The sequence below is a fragment of the Globicephala melas genome, chromosome 17 (assembly GCF_963455315.2).
Source record: "Globicephala melas chromosome 17, mGloMel1.2, whole genome shotgun sequence".
Classification (NCBI taxonomy): domain Eukaryota; kingdom Metazoa; phylum Chordata; class Mammalia; order Artiodactyla; family Delphinidae; genus Globicephala; species Globicephala melas.
The window spans coordinates 18,530,823-18,557,790 of NC_083330.1; positions in this window are offsets into that span (position 1 = coordinate 18,530,823).

The following is a 26,968-nucleotide window of genomic DNA, read 5'->3' on the forward strand; positions in this document are numbered from 1 at the left end:
TTCATTTGATTCCTCCTTTTTTTAAGAGATAAAAGTTCATTTGGGGGAAAATTAAAACTTTTGTAACTAAAATGCATTTATAAAATTAAGTTGCCCTCAGGTCATCCAAAAGGTCAAAACTAGCTCTCCTTTAACTAAGCTTATTTTTCTATTGCACCTAACTGCTGGGTAAATTGAGTATTTTCATGTTTGAATTCCTTTAAACCTCTTCTCTCTCCAGAAAAATTGCCACACGTCAGAGAAATCAAGATGAATGCTTTCCCATTTGACTTCTCTTCCTTCTTGGATCTATGTTCTTACAGTGGGATTTGGATACTTTGTCATTTACAATTTTGATTTCTTCTCAGTCATTTATCTGCGTCTTAAATTTCTCCTTTGTTTATACTTTTTGCTTTGGACCCTAGTTGTAGACTCCCTTAAAGTGAAAATTAAACATTCAAGTTAAATATTCCATTCAGTGAAACTTTTTATATTGATAAACTCAGACTTGGCTATGTAACTGTTGACGCTCAAGGAAAGTTAATGGAACCCATGTGATTGTGTAGGCAGCCAATAATTGCTAAACAGATGCTTTCTTTTTAAAATATTATAATTTACTATAATATTTTAATATAATATTATTATAACTATTATGGAGGATATTGTAAAGAAATAGATACAGTACAGTATTGTATTAAATGTTACATTATTAAATGCTAAGAAATAATCCTTTCATTATACTTAACAATGGTCAGGACCTTTAAAGTACTATACCCAGGTTTGGCAAAACATTATAAATTAAATGTGAAAAGCCTGGAATAAAGAAAGGATAAATTGATGGAAAATTAGGTAAAGTGATACATGAAAGAATTTGGTTTCTGAGCCTGAATAAGAAGTGCCGTGGAAACTTAGTAACAGTATGTTTGAGTCTAGAGGGTGCAGTGGGGGGAGAAGGAGCCTCCAATATTTCAATTACTATTCAATTTTTTATCTCTATGGGTATTAAAAATAATATATGTTAAAATTTTATTGAGAGAAAATGTAGATAGATATCATAAGAAATATCTTCTTGTGCTATACAAGTACATTATTAAGGAACATCACTGTAGAGCTACCAATAGTAGTAAATTATAAAATGTGAAAATCTTGGATGCTTGGAGAATTAACTTGGCCACAGGGAGGGAGACTATTAAAAATAATCCCTAGGTGCCTCTTTCAGCTGTATTTTCTGATAACCAGTTGAACTGGAAAAAAGACTTAAATGTATTAAACCCTGGAAATATAACATATCAAAATCATATTAATTTTATTAATAATTTTAGATTAATTTTAAGTTATTTATTATATGCCAAATGCCATGAAGCAGTTTATATGCATTATTTCTATTTTATTGTATCCTCACACTAATCTATGGAGTGCTTTCTTCAACAGTTCAGGTGGGTCATGGCTTCTTGGGAAGATACTCTGTACATATCCATGGTAACAGTAGATTGAATTCCCCTTTTACTTTTCCAAAAACATAGAAACATATAGAAAGCAGGTGACCCACAGAGGAAGGAATGCTCTATCCTGACTTGACTTTGCCCTTACCTCCCTAATGAGCTTCCTTGGTGGTGCAGTGGTTAAGAATCCACCTGCCAATGCAGAGGATATGGATTCGAGCCCTGGTCCAGGAAGATCCCACATGCCATGGAGCAACTAAGCTCGTGTGCCACAACTACTGAGCCTGTGCTCTAGAGCCCACAAGCCACAACACTGAGCCCACGCACCGCAACTACTGAAGCCTGTGCACCTAGAGCCCGTGCTCCCCAACAAGAGAAGCCACTGCAAAGAGAAGCCCGTGCACCGCAATGAAGAGTAGCCCCCACTCGCCACAACTAGAGAAAGCCCACACATAGCAACAGAGACCCAACGCAGCCAAAAATAAATAAAGAAAGAAAGAAAGAAGTAAAACCTCAAATTACCCTTTAAAAAAATCCCAAAAACCAGTATCACCAGTTTCTGGTGATACTATTCATGAGCACCATATCCTGCAGAGTCTAAGAAATCAGTCAAGTTCCAGGCACACCACTGTCCTCTTATCTGGGTTTGGCCCAAGGACAATGCTTACAAACCTATATTCCTAAAATACTAATGTCATTTCCCCTTCATATGTGACTAAATTCAAGTTTAGTGAGGTGTTTAATCACACTAAACTTTGACCACATTTGCCAAGTGGTGAAGCAGAATTTGAATCCAGCACTGGAGCCAGCACTCAGGTATCTTACAGTGCAGCGGCAAAATCTTATGTGAGCAGATAACTGGTTACACAAGCATGAACTCATAACTTAATTAAACTGCAATTCAATCCTTATTTCCTAACCACTCCCATTCAGCCAGGGTGTTCCTGTATGAAAGCTCTGGCAGGTCTATGATAGCCTACAGACACAATAAGTCACAAATATAAGCTTGATTCAGAAATTGAAATGCCTACTTCCATGCATGTAAAAAACCAAAGCACAGACTTGATGTTAAACCATACCACCCCAGCTTGGTTCTGCTCTGGGCTGGAGACCCTTATTGGGAAAGGAAGTTGTATTGGCTTCTCTGCTTCCCAGTTTGAGCTTCCTCTCACTAACTGTTTCTCCAAACTCCCACCATGTTTGAAGCTAGGGGAGAAGAGGGAGAAAATAAAAAAGGGATAGGACAAGTTTTTCTGGTACAATAGGGCTTTGCGCTACCTGGGCTTGGCAAACTGACTCTCTCTAACCAAGGACACTTTGTAGATCCTCCAGAAGTTCTTTGCTGGGCCTCTCTCTCCCATAGTTTTTCAATTCTGTATGGCCACTTGCAACTGTGTCCACAGCTCCTGGTCTCTCTGGCAGTGCATATTTAGCCTTTTCCTGCTGAGGCCGTTTTATCCCCGTAGATAGTCTTATTGGATAGGACTTAAGATACCTGTGTTCTGGCAATCTTTCTCTTGTGTGAGAGACAGAAACATCGATTTATTCTATGCTTTGCCACACAGGCAGTATATAGCAACACTTGGATGTCATCACTGCAGTAACCAGCCCTTCTTCTCTATCATCTTGATGTCTTGGGGTCAGACACCAGTGCACCATGTCCACAGATTTGGAAAACACATAGCAAACTCTCAGATGGTCTTATACGGGACCCCTCCCTAAGCTTGAGGTGAGAAAAGAAGCCCATTCTTCCCTCTCACCCTTGTGGTGTGATGAGGACTCATAGTACAAAAACTGTTCTCTCCAGATACAGTCAATTCTCATTATCTGTGGTTGTTACGTTCTATAAAGTCACCACAAACAGTAGGGGAAACAGGGATTAGGTTCCTGCATCTCTGGTCACAGTATTTTCATTAACCCATCAATACATAAACTTGTTTTATTTGTTTTTCTGTTTGAAGACCCCGTATTAACTATATGTTGTTGATTCATTAACATTGAACTCACAGCCAACAGAACTATAACACATACCTGAAAGATGCTTATCTAACACATGTAAGGCACATCACAGCCTGTGCTTAGAAAACTGGACAGCACTTTAGTGCTATGCTTCCCACCATTTTAACTGTGAAATCAAAAGGCACACAGAAAAGAAAAACATAGCACTAGATATGAAAAGAACGTTTGTTTACACTGTGGGAGTTAAAATAAGAAAGTAGAGCATTGCCTTGTTTGACTTCAGCTGGGAACGTGCACATAAGGTGACTCAAATTTTTTGCTGCTCTGCATTTCTTGAGGAATGACCTCAAAAGTGAAGCAACTATTGATTTGGGGTTACAAATAAATTTTAGTGAGTAGGCAAGTTTGCAAATACAAGATCCACAAATAATAAGAATCCACTGTAAATATTTTCAACAATATTCTCACCTCTCTCCTCTCTTTGTTTTGTATCTATATTCTTGATCTGGTTTAAGGTTCCCAGAGTCGGGAATGAAGGTTTGGGGCCACTCCTTTTGTAAAACTGAACATGGTGATTGGGGGTCTCACTTTGGAATCTGACATCTATTGCCTTTTACAGCCTCATAGAAACATAGATTTTAACAGTAAGCGAAATACAAATTTGAGGTGGTACCAATCAGAGTTTGCATTGCAAGGAACAGAAACCAAATCTGGATGATTTAAGCTGAAATGGCATTTATTAAAATGATATTGGGGAAATCACAGAATCTTAGGCAAAGCTGTGGCAATGGGCTTGGAAAACAGGCTGGAGCAAGGGAGGTTGGGCAGCAGCCAGGACTGTAAAAGAGGCTACAAATGACACCGGCACTGCTACCACTGCCCATGGCTGAGCTGCTGCCACTGTCCTGTTTATTGCTTTCTCGATCTGACGGAGCTACCTGCTCCCAAAAGGGATTCTTCGTTTGCTTTGTCAGCTCACTATACAAAGTCCAGTGCAGGTACCTCTGATTAACTGAAGTGAAATTATCAATTCTATGTCCTCCATGCAAGGAAAGTTGTAAAAATAAGGATTTGCCACTTTCGGTTTCTCTAGTGGAAGGAAGGCTCTGTCTCCCACCAAGACTCATACAGTGAGACATTTACCACATGTATAGATGGGGTTCAGATGTTTGGTAGCCAGAAAAGGCTGGATTCATGCCCATAGACTTCAGTGATTGTTCGAAATGGGAAAAAAATGCCAAACTCATCTATTTAGTTTAACCTCCCTTCCAATTAAGAGGTCTCCTTCAGAGTGCTCTGGAAAACAATCTTATAGCCTCTGCTTGAATTTTTAAATGATAGGGAACTTTTCACACTACCAGGTAATATGTTTTAATCCTCTGCAATTCTCGCTCAGAAAATGTTATTATGATTTCCGGTTCATGGAATCTTTTTTTTCAGTTTCCTTTACCATACAATTTGTCTATATCTGGATGTATTGTAGTATCTACATGTCCTGCTTTTGATGTGGTACTCAGACATGCCTATAATACTCTCCACAGGGGCTGGCAAATGTAGAGGCTATTTATTTTATTAATTTAACTTAGGCTTGTGTTGGCTCTTTCATGCAATCATGGCATAATTATGACTTGTAGTATGCTAAAACATTTAGATATTTTCTCATGAACTACTACCAAAGCTAGTCCTATAACTGAATCTCTAAACTCAGTTATTCAAAAGACCAAATTGAGGTTTTTACTTGCATCTTTCATCTATTTAGTTTTAGCTCAATGATCTGGTTTGTTGAGATAATTTGGGGTTTTAAGCATTTTATTGTCTATGATAATAGAGTTTCCTTCCAGGATTGTGCAACCTATTAATTTGTTTGGCACATCTATATTTTCATCCAAGTTATTGATAAAAATTTTTTTTAACATCTTTATTGGAGTACACTTGCTTTACAATGTTGTGTTAGTTTCTGCTGTATAACAAAGTGAATCAGCTATACGTATACATATATCCCCATATCCCCTCCCTCTTGCATCTCCCTCCCACCCTCCCAATCCCACCCCTCTAGGTGGTCACAAAGCACTGAGCTGGTCTCCCTGTGTGATGCAGCTGTTTCCCACTAGCTATCTATTTTACATTTGGTAGTGTATGTATGTCCATGCCACTCTCTCACTTCATCCCAGCTTACCCCTCGCCCTACCCATGTCCTCAAATCCCATTCTCTATGTCTCTGTCTTTATTCCTGTCCTGCCCCTAGGTTCATTGGAACCTTTTTTTTTTTTTTTTTTTTTTAGATTCCATATATACGTGTTAGCATATGGTACTTGTTTTTCTCTTTCTGACTTACTTCACTCTGTATGACAGACTCTAGATCCATCTACCTCACTACAAATAACTCAATTTCATTTCTTTTATGGCTGAGTAATATTCCATTGTATATATGTGTCATATCTTCTTTCTGATAAATTATTGAATAGGAAAAGACTACAACAGAGCACTTTGACATTCTACCAATCTTTCTTCAAGGTTGATGTTGGGTCATTGAAGAACCATTTCTGAATTCCACCTCTTAGCTGTCTTAAAATAAGCCTGATCTTGCCAATATCCTGCATAAAAACCATTAATGGTTTGTCCTTGCTCTTCATCTAGAGATCACATCCTTAATGTGGCTCACAGTGAGGCACTGTCTGGCCTGTTCTTTTTTTTTTTTTTTTTTTTTTTTGCCGTACGCGGGCCTCTCTCTGTTGTGGCCTCTCCCGTTGCAGAGCACAGGCTCCGAACGCGCAGGCTCAGCGGCCATGGCTCACGGGCCCAGCCGCTCCGCGGCATGTGGGATCCTCCCGGACCGGGGCACGAACCCGTGTCTCCTGCATCGGCAGGCGGACTCTCAACCACTGCGCCACCAGGGAAGCCCTGGCCTGTTCTTTCTTCTACTTCCTTTGGGCCCTCTCTCCCTTTTCTCTGTGTTATAGCCACCAACGACTGCATATGGAATACTCCTCCCCTGTGCTTCCCCAACTCAGCCTTCAGCTCTCAGCTTAAGCTCCATTTCCACAAGGGAGCCTTCACTAGCACTATAGATTTAGTGTTTTCTGTGTTAAGTCATCTCATAGAATCAAATTCCATTAATTTAAAGATTCCTATTTGCAAGTGTTTATTCATTAGTGTCCTAATTTGATCTGACTTCCCCACCAGACTTAAGCTCCATAAGAGCATGGACACAGTCTGTGTTTGCTCATCTTTAAATGACCAGCACCTGGGACATTGTAGGTTCCCTAAAACATCTTGTGGAAGGAATAATAGAAACCCAATGAATAGTATGACCATTGATCCTCCTGAGACTGTGGAGTTGCAATTGAGTGGAATAACTTTAGGAAGTAAGTCTTCTCCCATGACCTACCCTGTTTTATGATAACTCTAACTCAGCGTTGCAATATCAGCACTATTGCCATTTGGGCTGGATAATTTTCGCGCGCGCGTGTGTGTGTGTGTGTGTGTGTCCTGTGCATTGTAGGATGTTTAGCAGCATTCCTGGCCTCTGTGCACTAAATGACTGAAGCATCACCCCTCCCAGTTGCAACAACCAAAAGTGTCTTGCCAAATACCTCGGGCTGGGGTGGGGCGGGGTGTATGGCAGAACAATATCAACCCGGTGGAGAACCGCTGCTCCAATTATAAGAACTTTAATCAATTACCACATTCAGGAAGGACATATCATTTGCTTAATTGCAATTACAAAAAAAGTGTATGTGAAGGACTCTTGCAAGCAATAGAAATTAAGTTCAATAGACAATGATGTGGCCAGAATTGTTCACTTATATCTAATTACAATCGTGAAAATTTCCATAACTACTCAAATCCAAAAGGATCTCCCATTTCAACCTCTTGGAAAATCACTTAATTTGATAGTTAATATAGAAATATTTTACTTAAAACTCCTGTCTGTATTTTATTAAATAAGCAGAATTCCCTAGGATGTTATATAAATTCTAAGGCCCCTTTAGAGGATTGGATGACTGACAACTTGTTGGACACCGAATAGCAGATTGTAGGCTGTGGTAGGCAGTCTTCAGATGGCTTCCAAGATCTCACATTGACTTGTGCTAGCAAAAATCCAATCAGAACTCCTTAAAGATTAGGTGACTCTTGGTGTTCTTTGGATAGCTCGTTTTTAGTGATTGTGGGGAATGACATAGTAAGTGATAGGGTGTGTGGAACTATCATCAACTATGGAGCATGCAAAATTTTTTACAATATTGCCTCCCTTATCCTCACTTCTAGCCCAGCTAATGTAATTATGAAATGACCTACATCACTGTATATCAAGTATGATTGGGAGGCACTAGATTTTAATCAAGAGATTCCCAGCCCTCATTATTGTGAAGGAAAATGTTTATTACATGCCAAGTATCAAGAAAATATCAAGAAATTTTAGCCTGTGTTGTGCCATCCATTATGAAATATTAAGTTACTGTAGAAAGAAAATTATTCGTATATTACAGAGGAACAAAAAAAGTTACTGGCATTACCCAGTTAAGTCAGCTAAAAACCAGGAGCATTTTAATTATTTTTTTCTGGCCATCCCTGGAAGTAGTCCTCCTCAAGCGTAGCATATTCTCACTGAAATAACGAGAGCAACAATGCTGGCACTATTACTTAATTTTGTCTAATGCATTTAGTAAGTTTATTCTTCCAAGAAAAAGTTGGGAAGGTAAAGAAATTTAGTGCCACCCTCAGAGCATATCCAATTATACTAATGAGGAAAAAAAATGTTACATTTCAAGCCTTAATCTTTGTGTTGATTGGCCATAGGCCATTGGAATAAACCACAGAGATGCACGTGATTTCTAGGTAAAAACTTTAAACTCACACACTGAATTTAAAGTGGAGAGATTATAGAGGAAAAAGCAATGACCTCAAAAGTAATGAGAGCTTTAGGTCTCCAAAGCATAGATTAAATATGGAGTGTTAGAAAAATTCTCAAAGATGCCTATAATACAAGGTAAACATGGAGATATCCATTGTCTTGGCAAATATTTTACTTTGTTAATGGGCCAGTCTTTATCAAAGCATTCCACAAGTCTAGGAAAAATCCATGCCAACGTCTTCCTCTCAAATGTGAAAAGCTGAGCAAAACCTTTAACCCCTTGTTACTAAAATAAACTGGCGAGAGTTTTCACATTCCCTAAATCTATAGCTGAAACAGAGAAGACCAGGTTCCTCTAGGAAAAGATAATCCCTAAGTGCTCTTCACACTGCTACTGGAAGGTAATGGTGAGTCCACTGAAGACTCATGCTTGGTGATATTACCATAGTAATAATTGCTTAAAATCAAGTCACTATTGTGAACACTTAAATCATGATTCTGTGTTACTAGGAAACCAAACTAGTGAAGAAAACAGTTCCTCATAGTTGTCAAGTAAAAGAATACAGTCTTTGTTTTGACAGCAAATGGCAGAGAAATTTTGTGTAACTGAGCCACAAAAAGTGTATTATTATAACCTAATTGATTGGTCCAGAGGGAGAGAAAAAACACAATTTTGTAAAGCAATAGAATTAATGGTTTTAAAAACGGAATTGACTTGCTCATTAACTGTATTATCTAAATGGACTATCTTTTCATTGTGAGAATGGTTTGTAAAACCAAAGACCGTGATATAGGGAGACATGAGGAACAACACTGAAAAAAAAGCACCATTTAACCAATGAAATAATCTTATTCTTCTAGTATCCAGCCAACCAACCATCTTTAGCTTTGGAATCATACTGGTGGTGAACACTGAAGTCAAAGCAGGGGAAGAGAAAGAAATTTAAAAAAAAGCTTATTGGAAAGTTACCAGGAAAACTTTTGTATTCTTTTGGGTTGTTTAACTGGGATAACTTTTACAGCTATCTTCTTGGGTAAATTTGGGAACTTTAACAAAAGCAACATCAACAATAATATTGAGCTCCTGATTTGAACCAAGTTTTCTGATAGGTGATTATACATGTTATTAAATTTTATCCTAATAATAACAGGTGAACATCATTATGCAATTTTACAGATGAGGAAGGTAAGGCTCAGAAGGTTAAGTCGCTTGCTCAAGTAGTAAGTAACAGAGCCAAGACTCAATACTAGATCTATCTTATAATACAAATTATGGTACATTGCCACAGCCCTGTTTGAATGTATATGTATATGCTCATACATATATAAAAATATATGAATACATAACATATTCATATATACATACGTTTATATACAGTTTATGGCATAATGTACTAGAGACAGATGAACACTTTAGCTCTGATGTTAACTTACCATATGCTCTTTTTATATCTTAAGCTTTTGGTTTTTTTCAAGTTTTCAAAATTGGAACAACTTGTCACCAAATAATATTTAAAACTATTTCAGGTTGTTGGCTTAAAGTTGTTGTCAAATTAAAGGACAAATCAAAGCTAAGGGAAAAACATACCCCAAGAGAGAGAACAGGTTCCAAAAGCTGAGAAAAGGGTCAAGAAGGGTGTACATATTTCTCCAGCCGCATCAGAATCTTTTGAATAGTGAAAGAAAGGATGTCTACCTTTCATCTGCTTTGCTCTGCACTGTTCAGTATAAAAAGATCTTTGATAACAAAGGTCTTTTTGGCTGTACCTTCTTCTTTTTCTCTGCCAAATCTTTAGAGGACCAGTATCTTGGAAACCAGTCAGTGAAACCCAAAGGTCCTCCTTGCAAATAAATGGGCATAGTCACTAAATGTATTCAAGGAGGGCCCTTGAATGTATTTATTTACAATGATGCTTTCTAAAAGCATTAGAAGCAAATTCTTTACACTAAGACCACTAAGGAGCTCTGCTTTCTAAAGGCAAGCAGTGTTAGCATGTCTTTATTTCCCTATTCTCAGTAGAGATGAAATCCAGGCACCTGGGGACTTGGGAAAATACCATGTGTGGTTTGTTTTAAAGCATTCTCCTCTAGAATTCTATTGCCAGTCTGTAGCGCTGCCCATTTTCTACCCTCCCCCCTGCCCCGAACATGCACCCTGTGGCAAGAGAGACAAATAACATGAGCCGAAAGTATTTTCAATAGAAATACCAAGAAAATGCTGTTTCTAGTGGCATGGACAAAGCAAACAGAATGAAGGCCAACTTTATGGTAATCTTAAATCTAGACCTCTGAAGAAGGAAGGTGTAAGCACAGCCGAGTACGGTAGGAAGAACATTCCTGCTTTCCAACAAGAAAAGTTTAAGGTAATGTCTCTTTTCATGTTTTTAAAATGAAATATGTCACATTTTGAATTTTTTAAGTGAACAGCTCCAGAGGAACTTATCAGAAATTATCTTGTCATGAACAAGTACTTGAATGTTTTAACCCCTTTGTTCAAAAAATAGTTACTAATTGTCTGTTTATATGTGAGGTATTCTTGTAGGTGCAGAAGGGTCACTTTTTTCTAGCTCTAAGGAGTTATCACACTATATTGTCACTATCTGTGTTCACATGTGACTCTTCAATCAGATAAGGCTTCACTTGGAGAAATGGAGGGCCCATTCCACTTACTGTTTCCATAACCCAAGGCATCTTCATTGGTTTATAAAGCCTGAAATTCCCAGGACTTACCATCAAATAGGAGAGTTAAATATTCGTGATAATACACATGAAACTAGTTACGAAACACTGAGCCATGTTACTGGTGTGGTCAATCTCTGTTATTAAGGTTCAGAGATGGCTGCTGGGTTAAGGATGATGGGTAGATCAGGAAATATTCAAAGGAAGTGATGCTTACACTGGGCACTCAGAGAGATAGGTGGGATGTCAAGAGGTAAAGCAAATAATAACAGCCTGAAATAAGGAGGGGACACAGGAAATGGAAAATTAATCTTGTTCTTTGAGATGAGCTGTCATAAAGTTCAATTCTAAGCACAAGTTAAGGTGGCATGTTATGGTGGAAAACAACAGACAAACAATAAACTAGTTTTAGATTTAGATGGATACAGCTTCTAAACTTGGCATTGATTCTTACTAGCAGGGTACTATCTTAGGTGCACTGCCTAACCTGTGTGAGACTGACATCTCTGGCTACAAAATGAGACTACTTATGCTATTATTTCATTATGATTCCCACTGACTTCAATATTGCTTTTCATAGAGAAAGAGGTCAAAATAAATATGTGAATGCTCACCAAAGGGACAAAAATTAAATAAAATAGCACAGAAGTTCCAAGTACATAACATGCACTCAAAATATTGGTTCTGTAGTTTTCTCCTTTCTCTTTCCTGTTCAGAAAACTTTATTGTCTTTGCATTGCATCATTTTGCTTCCATTTACCTTTCCAAATGCCTTTCCCATTATTTTTCTGTAAACACTTTACATTTATACCAAGTATATCAGGCATATATACATACATATACATATGTATATTATCCATACCTGTGTCTTAACTGAAACTCTACCCTTTTCCTGTATTATTATTTCCCCCCCATCTCCATGTGTCTAAAATCTTGCCTATCCTTTAAACTCCAGCTCAGATATTAGCATCACAAAGAATTCTCTGATCTTTGAGAACCAGATTAGTCTTTCCTTTCTTTGAAATTCCTGAGCAATGAATATACATTTTTCTTTGTGACATGTAACATTTACAACCTTGTGTTATGCTTACTCATGCACAGGATTAGTTTTTCTTCCATTATACTTTATACCTCTTGAGGACAGGGCACATTTCATAATCATCTTACATGTCCTATCAGGTCAAATTTAGTATTCTGTGAGAGTAGGCACTGAATATTATTTAAGGAGGATACAGTTCTGCTAAAACTATAGCTAAGAAGTTGGAAGTATTTTGTTGATACCTGAGATATACTTTCTGGAATGTTTTTTTCAAATAGGTAATAATTGTATAAGAGAATGGATGAGTTATCCTAGGGAGAATATTAAAAATGAAAAAAACAAAAGGAAAAATATAACCAAATTGACACTTAGGTCTAATAGATCAGCATGATACTGTAATTATTTTGTCTCTCCCAAATTCCCACTGAGACATCTAATACCATATAGAATTAGGATAAAAATCTACATCAGCCTCAGCACTAGAAAGTAGGGTAGCGTGCTGCAATCAATATTAGTCATTGTTATCCAGAGAAACAGAAAGAATAGGATATTTATATACATATATTTATATTACATATATTTATATTTGTAAATATATTTATTTACATTAATTTATAATTACACTATAAATTATATTTTATATTACAATATAATAAATATAATATAAATATTATATTTATATTTTAATATAAATATATTATATTTATAATATAATTTATATTATATTTATATTATATTATATTTATAATATAATATATATTATATTAATATATATTTATAATATAATATAATATAAATATAATATAAATATATATATTATATATTTATTTTATATTTTATAAAAATAAATATAATATAATTATATTTATTATAATATATTATAATATATATAATTTATAATTATAAATAATTATATTTACATTAATTACATTTGTAAATATAATTATTTACATAATTATTTATATTAAATATAATATTTATATTACAAATATGTTATATAAATATTTACACAAATATATGAATATACATATGTGTATGTGAAGAGAGAGACGGTGAGAGAGACAGAGAGATGTATTTTAACAAACTGGCTTTATTTTAATGTAATTTTGGGGACTGGAAAATCTAAAATCTGTAAGTCAGCTTAGCAGGCTAGAAATGTAGGGTTACAGATGTTGCAGAGTTGAGTCTGAAATACTTAAAAACAGGTAAGCAAGCTGGAAACTCAGGTAGAATTTCTATGTTGCAGTTTTGAGGAAGAATTCCTTCTTCTTTGGGGTACCTCAGTCTTTGCTCTTTAGGCCCGCACCTGATTGTATGAGACCCATCCACATTAGGAAGTAAAGCACATTAATTTGCTTTACTTAAAGTCAACTGATCATAAATGTTAATTAATGTTAAAATGTTAATGTTAATTGAAAAACTGCATTCACAGCAGCAGCTAAACTAGTGTTTGACCAAACCACTGGACACCACAGCTAAGCAATGTTGACACGTAAATTTAGCTATCACAAACAGTATTAGATGAATGGAAAGAATCACACTGGAATACTGATACACGACCCTGGCACTCCTGAAAAAGAGTGGGAGCTGAACCTGAGCAATTCCCTATAGATCCCTTCTAAGTCAGAGTGGTCAACATTAAGGGTAAGAATGTACTGAATCAAACAGGAGACTCATTCCATGGAGTCCATCAAGCCAGTGTTGACTCAACAGACCTTGTGCCACCCAGCAATGTATATAAGATAATAGGATTAAAATTATAATAAGTATGAAAGACTCAACCTAAGACCCAACATACAAATGAAAGAATAGAAAAGATGGAAGAAAAATAACATTCAAGGGAAAAGAATATTTTTCTAATCCAAGGAAACATATCAATTTATATCGTAACTACATACCTGCATTATATTTCCAGCCCTAAGGAAAAGAGCACTTAACACAGCCCTGGGGGTTCAGTCACACCCATAGAAGGGACAGCGGGACAGCTGAGATGTCTTCTAAAGCAAGTACAGATTCTTAATATCAGCCTGAGGTGGGAGATAATGGGAGAGATGGGGATTTTATTTCTCAAATTTTTATTTTTATTTCTCAAATTTCAGCCCTAAGACCTGAAGAGTTGCTGTGTTTCTGGTGGTGGCAGATGATGAGCAAATCAAAGTAAGGAACAGAGGAATGAGATAGTCATGCTTGAGATGGTTTGAGTGAGCACTGAAACAACTGACCACATAGAGATAAGTAACACAATTACCTTTTATTCTTCTTTAGGAAGATTAATGCTTTTTTTTTTTTTTTTTAAAGAAAATTGGTGGTATTTACAACTCTAATTGAATTAACAAAATCTGGTAAAGGAGAGAGAGAAAAACAACATATTAAACACCCTCCCTTTATTTATTTATTTTTTTAAACATCTTTATTGGAGTATAATTTCTTTACAATGATGTGATATTTTCTGCTGTATAACAAAGTGAGTCAGCTATACATACACGTATATCCCCATATCTCCTTCCTCTTGCATCTCCCTCCCACCCTCCCTAGCCCACCCCTCTAGGTGGACACAAAGCACCGAGCTGATCTCCCTGTGCTATGCGGCTAATTCCCACTAGCTAGCTATTTTACATTCGGTAGTGAACACCCCCCACTTTAAAAGAGGATTTAAAAATTTATATGTTATTGACTTTGACGTTCAATTTAAACACATATTTGTAAAATGTCTTTGAACAAATTATGCAGCTAGAGTTAGGATGTCTAAGAACACACACACACACACACATGGAAATTTAAAAATTACAGAACAGAAAGAAAACATTAATGAAGAGAATATGATACAAAGTGACAGAAACATGAATGAATATAAAATTATGATAGTATAATACATATGAAAGGATCAAATTATTAAGTAAAAGACTGTCAGATTGTGTTAAGTTAATCCAATGTTATGTTTGCTACATGAACCAGTTAAATGAACTTGAAGCTGTTGAACAAAGTTGAAACCTTAAGGAAAAAAATTAAATAGTCAAAGATGTGTGAAATAATTAATTAAGAAACATTAATATGTGTTAAAATAGATATAAAGTATTTTTACTGCTAAAGGGTAAAATTCCTAATGGAGACACAAGGGCCACGATAATGTCCATGTACCCAGAAGTAGATCCTAAACAAGGACAAATCAAAGGTCATATAAAATATGAGGAAAAATTGAAAAATTTATTTTGGTGGAAGATTTTAGTGTATTTTTAACTTACTACTGGTCAAGGAGCCAAAATGGATCCTACTTTCAGTTTATTGCAGAACAAGATGAATGATATCATAGAAGTTTTGAAAAATATACATAATAAAGTTGATTAGTTTATGGGTATAAACTCTTCCTTATAAATTGGAAAATTAAAAAGATATATTTTCTGTTGTTCATGGGACATTTACAAAACTAAATTACATACTAGGACACAAAGAAAACCACAATAAACTCTGTAAAGCAGTAATGGTACAGGCCAGTGTTTCTAAACAAGTGACAAAACTAGAAAATTGCAATAAATTTAAAGGTATGAGAAGCTTTACAAAATAACACTCCCTTAAATGATTATTAGAGCAAAGACTAAATTAAATTTTAATGACACATTAATATCAAGGAAATCCACACATCAAAGCTTTGCATAGAAAGCAAATTATAATCTTAAATAATTTTATTACTAAAATAGAAAAATAAGGGGAAGCTTTAAATTCTTTCTTCCATGTTTTCAACTGTCTTCACTAAGCATGTAGTACATATTTTAATGAAAAAGTAAGATTTTTATGTTTGAAACCATTTAATTTTTTTAAATGATTCAACAATCTAGAAAAAATCATATAAACCCAAGGAAAGCAAAAGGAAGGAAAGTTTATAAAAATGTTTTTCTAAAGTCCACACAAATTAACTGAAAAAGAAACATAACTTTAATAAAAAATAGGAAATGGGTAAGCATTGTGAATAGGCAATTCACAAAAGAGAAAACGCAAATAGCTAACATGTGTGAGATCCTGTTTTAAGTTACCATGAATTAAGAAAATGCAAACTATACCAGTAATGATATGCCATGCATTTTCTTATAAGATTGACAAACTTTTTAAAACATAATACTACATACTCAGTGGTGGCAAGACAGTATCGTTGACTTGTGCTTTCTAATACAATACTTATATGATTGTAAATCATATCACTTTAAACTTTCTGGAAAGCAGCTTGGCAATATGTATCAAGAGGTTTCAACATGACTTTATCTGCTATAGACTAATTCCACTTCTAGGAATCCATTATAAAACAATGTTCTGAAATATGGATACATATACTTGCCAAAGTTTTTATCAACATGTTCAACAATTGAGAAATTAAGATATGCTATCTCCATGTAATGGCATAGTATGCAGAAATTAAAATAATATTTACCAAGATATTTTAATGACATGGGAAAATGAAGTAATGTAATGTGAAAAAGGGACTCAAATATATTTATAATTATCATATTTTAAAAGTTCTTTCAACATGTATATAGTATTTAAGAAAAAAAATAATTATTTTTTAAAACACATAAGTTTTCACTTGAAAATTAAGTACTGTTAAGATCCTGCCATCACACAATCTTTAAATGCTTCAGGTTTAACTCAATTGCCTTATGAAGTGTGAAGGGAAAAATATCATATACCACTGGTGGTCCCAGGAGTGTTACCCAGGTAGTAGCACAACTTGGAGCAGGCATGTTGATGATAATTACCAAGAGACTTTCCCACAGCAAAGATCAATATTAGAGAGAGGGTTGGAGCCACAGTGTGGACTGACTTTTTTTTTTTTTAACCACAGATGCATTCTTGAAATGCCAGTCAAATCATGCACAAGTCTGAAACACTTCAACAGCTTCCTTATTGTTCTTAGACTAGAGACAAAATTCCCTTATTTATAAGTTGACCATATGTTCCAATCAGTCCTATGTAGTCTCATTTTACATCATTTTCCTAACTTTATCGGTAAAGTTATTGATAGTGTTCCTTTCTACTCTCAAATGGATCCTCTTTGGGTGACAAATTATACATCACTCTATTTCTATGCTTTAAGAGATTTAGTCTATTTGGCTTCAATGTGCATCCCTAAACTCAGTTCTAGTTCTCTTTTTTTTCTCTCTGCTGCAGCCACCCTGGCCTCCCTTAAGACCCTCTTATTTATTTGACTGTCTCCATAGTGCTCGTGATTTTTGGTGGGAGGGTGGTGACACTGTGTGCTGCTGTGGTGGGTGAGGAAGAAGTTGAGCACAAAGAAATGAGCAGGAGAGAATTCTTTTTCCTTATGATTGTTGATTGGCTTTGGAAAGAAAAATATTCTGTTTGAGTTTGGAAGAGGAGGAGCAGGGCTGCAATAGTAAGCAGAGTGTTGCACATGTTTCCTGAACACAAGTATGAATATTTCTACAATATCACCAAGGGTCCAGGTGCATCGATATGTTAATGGGAACATGCAGGGATAAGTTGTGGCAAGTGAGGCGTCAGTAATTCAGTTCGTAGAGAGAAGTGGAAAGAAAGAAAAGAAGCCAGACCTGTGAGGCCAGGAAAACTGACCAATCTAAGGGGCTGGCCCTAATAAGAGCAGTAAGATGAGATCAATTGCACAGAGACACTGAGTAGGGGTTTCAGACCCAGTTCAAGCTTTCATGAATATAAGAAAGATCAGTGGCCATGGAAGAGCACTGATTTACAAGCAGACTCACAGAGGCAGTATGTTATCCTCAAAGTTATACTCATGGTGATGGTGGAACTCCATCCACTCACAAGAAGAGAAACAGGACACAGAATCCAGCCTGCCAGGGGAGGAGGCTAACAAAACTAGAAACAATCTGTGTTCAAGATGTTTTCATTCCTTAAAGGGAATGAGCTTGTCGATCACATGACAGGAACTGTGCCCTGGTTCACAAGAGGAGTGGAGAGAAATCATCCAGAATCCTGAGACCCAGGGACAGAGTCAGTAATTAGAATTCACGATTAAGGACAACAAGATCTAATTTCAAGATCCACTAGATACAGAACATGAAGCTTCTGACATCCATACTTAATGCCCCAGTCTGGAATACATCTGGGCACATAGATAGAACTATTTAAAAAATAGATCCTACTGAGGGGACCTGGCTAGGCAAAAGGAAAGGGAACAGTGCTGGGGGTAGCAATGAGAGAGGGAAGGGAGGAGGGAACAATCTTAGGAAGCTCTAATATAAGGGACAGTATATCACAGGAACTGCTTGCACCTAAAAGTCCAGAACTCATAGAAACTAAGTAATAGAACTACTTTTGATCCTATGTTGCTTTGCTTTATTATTTAAATAAAAAATTCCCTGGTATGAATGCAAAACAGAAAAACCCAATCTTTTTCCCAGTATTGTCATAATTGTTTTTAAGTACAGCATTAGGAGATAGGACAAAATAAACAATGTTTTTTAAACAGATGTTTTTACTACTCTGCCTGGGAACAGCTGATATATATGAGGGTCTAGTCTAAGACCCAGTTCAAAAATAATATTTTAGTTGGACCAAATGCTCTTGTGATTTACACCTAACATTACCCTTAACTTTGACTAAAAGCCAAGTTTTAGCAGCAAAAAGAAAACTTGTGTAATTTCCTGGTTCTGAGTAACACTGAAAAGCCAAGGAGACTAATTTAAGATTCAAGGGAGCTTTCCCATCTTGTCATCAGAGATTGACAAACCCTGGTTCTGACTCTTAAAGTCTACAAAGTTTCCCATGTATATTGCTAATCCATTTATGATAAATAAGAGCTAAAAGAATGAATCATTTCTCCCCTCATAAATCCTTTGTGCATTTTCAATAATGTTCAGGAGAAGTTGAGCAAGCCAGAGTTTGAAAATATTTAAAGATTTGTAGCTTTACCTTTGAGTCTCTAATTTTTCTTATTCCTTGAAGTTTCATATAGTCTCATGAAGTTCTAGACTCTATTATCCATGCTTTACAAGTTATAGCTTCTCTTTGGCTTTCTCTTTGAATGCTTCTCCTAATGTTAGGACTTGCTCTTTGAGAGCTTCTGCAACCACCATTCCATTAGAGTTTCACATTCAACTCAAATATGTGAAGTTACTTACTGGATGAATTCTTCTATGGGAAAAATCTTAAGTCTTTTTTTTGAACTGATCCTAATTCAGGAAGTGAACATTAATTTTAATTACTTGCATAAGAAATAAGAAATGAGAAAATAAACTTTGACAACAAAACCCCCAAACTAAAAACAAATGTAAATTATTAGCTCAGTGTAGATTATTTTTGTACTAGTCACTGTTTGGATTCACTATACTACAGCTCACTTCTATGATGTGAGTATTTCAGAATTAAATGTATTGAATTATATCTCTGCTTTACATTCAAATTAATGAAATATATGATTCTCCCCTTAGATAAAGTGATGTTCATCTGAAACTCTTTACTAAGTCACATGTATGTGAAGAAAATATTTCTTAGAGGGAGAATTCCTAATGTTATCTAATTGGCTTTCGTAGAGAAAGAAGTGTGCCTTTTCCCAAGTGCTTCCAGAAGGCAGTGTCAGGAGACAGTGTAAAGAAGAAAGTCAAGTGAAGTGGAAAAAAGAGACAGAGAGGAAAGAGAATCAAAGAAAAAAGCAATCTTGAGAATGAAAGAAGGAACTGGAGGAATCAGGCTCCCAGATTTCAGACTATACTACAAAGCTACAGTTATCAAGACGGTATGGTACTGGCACAAAAACAGAAAGATAGATCAATGGAACAGGATAGAAAGCCCAGAGATAAACCCACGCACATATGGTCACCTTATCTTTGACAAAGGAGGCAGAAATGTACAGTGGAGAAAGGACAGCCTATTCAATAAGTGGTGCTGGGAAAACTGGACAGCTACATGTAAAAGTATGAAATTAGATCACTCCCTAACACCATACAAAAAAAATAAGCTCAAAATGGATTAAAGACCTAAATGTAAGGCCAGAAACTATCAAACTCTTAGAGGAAAACATAGGCAGAACACTCTATGACATAAATCACAGCAAGGTCCTTTTTGACCCACCTCCTAGAGAAATGGAAATAAAAACAAGAGTAAACAAATGGGACCTAATAAAACTTAAAAGCTTTTGCGCAGCAAAGGAAACCATAAAGAAGACCAAAAGACAACCCTCAGAATGGGAGAAAATATTTGCAAATGAAGCAACTGACAAAGGATTGATCTCCAAAATTTATAAGCAGCTCATGCAGCTTAATAACAAAACAACAAACAACCCAATCCAAAAATGGGCAGAAGACCTAAATAGACATTTCTCCAAAGAAGATATACAGAGTGCCAACAAACACATGAAAGAATGCTCAACATCACTAATCATGAGAGAAATGCAAATCAAAACTACAATGAGATATCATCTCACACCAGTCAGAATGGCCATCATCAAAAAATCTAGAAACAATAAATGCTGGAGAGGGTGTGGAGAAAAGGGAACCCTCTTACACTGTTGGTGGGAATGTAAATTGATACAGCCACTGTGGAGAACAGTATGGAGGTTCCTTAAAAAGCTACAAATAGAACTACCATATGACCCAGCAATCCCACTACTGGGCATATACCCTGAGAAAACCATAATTCAAAAAGAGTCATGTACCAAAATGTTCATTGCAGCTCTATTTACAATAGCCCAGAGATGGAAACAACCTAAGTGTCCATCATCGGATGAATGGATAAAGAAGATGTGGCACATATATACAATGGAATATTACTCAGCCATAAAAAGAGACGAAATTGAGCTATTTGTAATGAGGTGGATAGACCTAGAGTCTGTCATACAGAGTGAAGTAAGTCAGAAAGAGAGAGACAAATACCGTATGCTAACACATATATATGGAATTTAAAAAAAAAAATGTCATGAAAAACCTAGGGTTGAAACAGGAATAAAGACACAGACTTACTAGAGAATGGACTTGAGGCTATGGGGAGGGGGAAGGGTAAACGGTGACAAAGCGATAAAGAGGCATGGACATATATACACTACCAAACGTAAGGTAGATAGCTAGTGGGAAGCAGCCGCATAGCACAGGGAGATCAGCTCGGTGCTTTGTGACCGCCTGGAGGGGTGGGATAGGGAGGGTGGGAGGGAGGGAGACGCAAGTGGGAAGAGATATGGGAATATATGTATATATATAACTGATTCATTTTGTTGTGAAGCTGAAACTAACATACCATTGTAAAGCAATTATACTCCAATAAAGATGTTAAAAAAAAAAAAAGTTGACAGAGACAGGTATAAGGCAAATTTTAATGCTCAAATGATGCAGTGATAATATCACTAGTGGGTTTGCATTAGTAGATCATCAGTTTCTTAAAAAAATGTAGTGTTGATCTTCTCTATTTCATTAGGGTTTTTGTTTGTTCTTAAGAATTGCATCATCTGGTCATTCAGGTGTGAAGACGTTTTTAAAAGTAAGGAAACATTTATTGGTAAAACATTTATTTTATCATAGTCATTTATTCCTATAGCCCCTGAATTGCATATTTTGAAAGGTCAATTTGATTTTCTCAATAGAATCCACATAAAAACACCATGAATTTATTAATTTGACATACATAAACAACTATGATAAGCCTAATTATTTTGATTTGTTATTAGTGAATTTTGAGGTAATTTTGGTGTCCTAGTCATGTTTGCTTCTTAGACACTGATCCATTACCCTTATAGATTCTGTTGAATATAATGATAATCAATTCTATACAAGATCCAAGAAGAAAATTCTTGCTTCCTTTAGACCATATTGTAAAGTTAGTACAATTATTCCCTGCAAATTGTAAATGTTTGTCCTTAATATTTTATTTCTAAACTCCTGCAGAATTAAGCTTATGCAGAAATTTTAGTTTTAAATTAATTGCAAATGTTTCCAGTACTTCATAACTTACTTATATTTTTGAAAGCTGGTAAGAATTATTTGTCAAATAAGTAACTGTCCTTTGACCAAGAGTTTGTCTAGGGGCAACCAATATGATGTGGTCCTGCTATTGCTTACATCTGTGATCACAAGCAAATATCTCACTTGGGAGATATAGCTTCCCAATAGCAGAGATTTAGGATTAGCATTGTGCAGAGTTCTAAAGATGGTTTTTTGGAATACATTAGCAGGCAAGGTTCTCATACTTATCTAACACATATCAAAACAATCTCTTTTTTTGGCATCACAAAAGACCCAGTCATCTACAAAATTTTCCAGTTATACCCAATCCAGCAAAGTATAATCAGAAAAAGCACTGGATTCGGAGTCAAAAGAACCTGGCTTAAATCCCAGCTTAAAATTTATTAGCTTATTTAATCTTTGACAAGTTAATTTACCTTTTTAAATATTAGTATACGGGAGTGTAAATTTAGGATAACAATACTTACCTTAAAGGGCAATTTTCAAGATATTGCTGGTATAGGCCTATTATGTACTAGATACTTAATATGCGGTAGTTAAATCTTAGTCTGATGCAAAGTTGAAATATCCAATAAGATTGACATTAGGCAATCTCATTTTTTGTGTACTATGATTCTTTACTTTGAGTCATCTGGAATATTAAATTTCATAAATATAAACATACCTTAAGTTGTTTTGATTACAAAATTAACGTTATTCATGTTTGGTTTGGAGAATTAATGATAATGAACATTTGTTTGATATCTAAACCCATGGGTTTTGGATAGATGACTAAATATCTCTATTGTTTTAAACATTTCCGTTACCTTTTCCAGAGTTCTAGAAGCTCTTAAGTAATTTCAGCTTCTTACATCTGTGTGGTCCATAGAAAAAAAAAATGGACTAGTATTATTAATAAGATAATTATATGACATTATAAAGTGGGAATCATGATTTGCTACATTGCTAACACCAGACAGCATTAACTGTCAACTTTATTTACTGAGACTTAAAAGAAGGAATACCCATGCTACTTTTTAAAAAACTTTTATTAGAGTATAGTTGCTTTACAATGTTGTGTTAGTTTCTACTGTACTGCAAAGTGAATCGGCTATATGTATACATATGTCGCTGCTTTTTTGGTGACCATTTAGGTTACCGCAGAGCACTGAGTAGAGTTCCCTGTGGTATACAGTAGGTTCTCATTAGTTATCTATTTCATACATAGTATCAATAGTGTATATATGTCAATCCCCATCTCCCAATTCATCCCATGTCCCCGTTCCCCCTTGGTACCCATACGTTTGCTTTCTACGTCTGTGTCTCTATTTCTGTTTTGCAAAAAAGATCATCTATACCATTTTTTTAGATTTCACATATGCGTTAATATATGATACTTGTTTTTCTCTTTCTGACTTACTTCACTCTGTATAACAGTCTCTAGGTCCATCCACATCTCTACAAATGACCCAATTTCATTCCTTTTTATGGCTGAGTAATATTCTATCATATATATGTACCGCTTCTTCTTTATCTATTCCTCTGTTGATGGACGTTTGGGTCACTTCCATGTCCTGGCTACTGTAAATAGTGCTGCAATGAACAATGGGGTGCATGTGTCTTTTTGAATTATGGTTTTCTCTGGGTAAATGCCCAGTAGTGGGATTGCTAGGTCATATGGTAGTCCTATTTTTAGTTTTTAAAGGAACCTCCATACTGTTCTTCATAGTGGTGGTACAGGCCAATATCACTGATGAACATAGCTGCAAAAATCCTCAACAAAATACTAGCAAACTGAATCCAACAACACATTAAAAGGATCATACACCACGATCAAGTGGGATTTATACCAGGGATGTAAGGATTCTTCAATATATGCAAATCAATCAGTGTGATACACCATATTAACAAATAGAAGGATGAAAACAATAAGGTAATCTCAATAGATGCAGAAAAATCTTTCAACAAAATTTAACACCCAGTTATGATAAAAACTCTCCAGAAAGTGGGCATACAGGGAACCTACTTCAATGTAATAAAAGCCATATATGACAAAGCCACAGCAAATATTATTCTCAATGGTGAAAAACTGAAAGCATTTCCTTTAACATCAGGAACAAGACAAAGGTGCCCACTCTTGGCACTATTATTCAACATACATTTGGAAGTCCTAGCCATGGCAATCAGAGAAGAAAAAGAAGTAAAAGGAATCCAAATTGGCAAAGAAGAAGTAAAACTGTCACTGTTTGAAGATGACATAATACTGTACATAGGAAATCCTAAAGATGCCACCAGAAAACTACTAGAGCTAATCAATGAATTTAGTAAAGTTGCGTGATACAAAATTAATACACAGAAATCTCTTGCATTCCTATACACTAACAATGAAAGATCAGAAAGAGAAATTGAGGAACCATTCTCATTCATCACTGAAACAAAAAGAATGAAATACCTAGGAATAAACCTACCTAAGGAGGCCAAAGACCTGTATACAGAAAACTATAAGACACTGATGAAAGAATTCAAAGACGACACAAACAGATGGCGAGATATACCACGTTCTTGGATTGGAAGATAGAATATTGTGAAAACTACTATACTACCCAAAGCAATCTACAGATTCTATGCAATCCTTAACAAATTAACAATGGCATTTTTCACAGATATAGAAAAAACATTTTACAATTTGTAAAACACCTAAGACCCAGAATAGCCAAAGCAATCTTGAGAAAGAAAAATGGAGCTGGAGGAAACAGGCTCTCTGACTTCAGACTATACTAAAAAGGAATACCCATTTTAAAAGAAGACCTTAGATGCAGGCCTGCATAAAAAGCAAATGAGAAAATGCTACTGACTTTAAAATTTAAGTTTTCCTCTTCACAGATTTTCCCCATTCCCCTTGTTTCAAAAATTGCAATATTATTCCTCTGTACTACAAGAAATGAACAATTGAAAGGAATCCAATAGTCAATCAGAAATATTGTTCAACTTTATTATTCTCTGCCCTACTCCTTCTTGCTAATTTCATATTTCCTATAATTTTTCAAAAATAAATACATAGAACTTTCCATTATGCACCGACTTTTACAGCAAATGTTTCATTCGTATTATCTTTATTTACATTATATCCATTCCTTAGGACTCACTCAACTTTGGGTCTTCATTGGTTGACTTATTTTCCAAAACTGACTTGACCATTTGTTATTACTACTATGCTAGGCAATGTCAGAGACAACAAGATTAAGAATAAGTGACAGCACATTAAAAGGATTATACACCATGATTAAGTGGGGTTTATTCCAGGACTGCAAGGATTCTTCAATATATGCAAATCAATCAATGTGATAAACTGTATTAACAAACTGAAGGAGAAAAACCATATGATCATCTCAATAAATGCAGAGAAAAATTTCGATAAAATTCAACACCCATTTATGATAAAAACCCTCCAGAAAGTAGGTATAGAGGGAACTTCCTTCAACATAATAAAAGTCATATATGACAAACCCACAGCCAACATTGTCCTCAATGGTGAAAAAATGGAACAATTTCCACCAAGATAAGGAACAAAATGAGGTTGCCCAACTCTCACCACTATTAATCAACACAGTTTTAGAAGTTTTAGCGACAGCAATCAGAGAAGAAAAAGAAATAAAAGGAATCCAAACCAGCAAAGAAAAAGTAAAGTTGTCACTGTTTGCAGATGACATGATACTATACATAGAGAATCCTAAAGATGCTATCAGAAAACTACTAGAGCTAATCAATGAATTTGGTAAAGTAGCAGGATACAAAATTAACGGCTCAACTACTCAAAGCAATTTACAGATTCAATGCAATCCCTATCAAAATACCACTGGCATTTTCCACAGAACTAGAACAAAAAATTTCACAATTTGTATGGTAACACAAAAGACCCCGAATAGCCAAAGCAATCTTGAGAAAGAAAAACGGAGCTGGAGGAATCAGGCTCCCTGGCTTCAGACTATACTACAAAGCTACAGTAATCAAGACAGTATGGTACTGGTACAAAAACAGAAATATAGATCAATGGCACAGGATAGAAAGCCCAGAGATAAACCCACACACATATGGTCACCTTATCTTTGATAAAGCAGGCAAGAATGTACAGTGGAGAAAAGAAAGCCTCTTCAATAAGTGGTGCTGGGAAAACTGGACAGCTACATATAAAAGAATGAAATTAGAACACTCCCTAACACTGTACACAAAAATAAACTCAAAATGGAGTAAAGACCTAAATGTAAGGCCAGACACTATCAAGCTCTTAGAGGAAAACATAGGCAGAACACTCTATGACATAAATCACAGCAAGATCCTTTTTGATCCACCTGCTAGAGAAATGGAAGTAAAAACAAAAGTAAACAGATGGTACCTAATGAAACTTTAAAACTTTTGCACAGCAAAGGAAACCATAAACAAGACCAAAAGACAACCCTCAGAATGGGAGAAAATATTTGCAAATGAAGCAACTGACAAAGGATCAGTCTCCAAAATTTACAAGCAGCTCATGCAGCTCAATAACAAAAAACCAAACAACCCAATCCAAAAATGGGCAGAAGACCTAAATAGACATTTCTCCAAAGAAGATATACATATTGCCAACAAACACAAGAAAGAATGCTCAACATCATTAATCATTAGAGAAATGCAAATCAAAGCTACAATGAGATATCATCTCACACCAGTCAGAATGGCCATCATCAAAAAATCTAGAAACAATAAATGGTGGAGAGGGTGTGGAGAAAAGGGAGCCTTCTTGCACTGTTGGTGGGAATGTAAATTGATACAGCCACTTTGGAGAACAGTATGGAGGTTTTTTAAAAACCTAAAAATAGAGCTACCATACGACCCAGCAATCCCACTACTGGGTATATACCCTGAGAAAACCATAATTCAAAGAGAGCCATGTACCACAATGTTCACTGCAGCTCTATTTACCATAGCCAGGACATGGAAGCAACCTAAGTGTCCATCAACAGATGAATGGATAAAGAAGATGTGGCACATTTATACAATGGAATATTACCTAGCCACAGAAAGAAACAAAATTGAGTTATTTTTAGTGAGGTGGATGGAC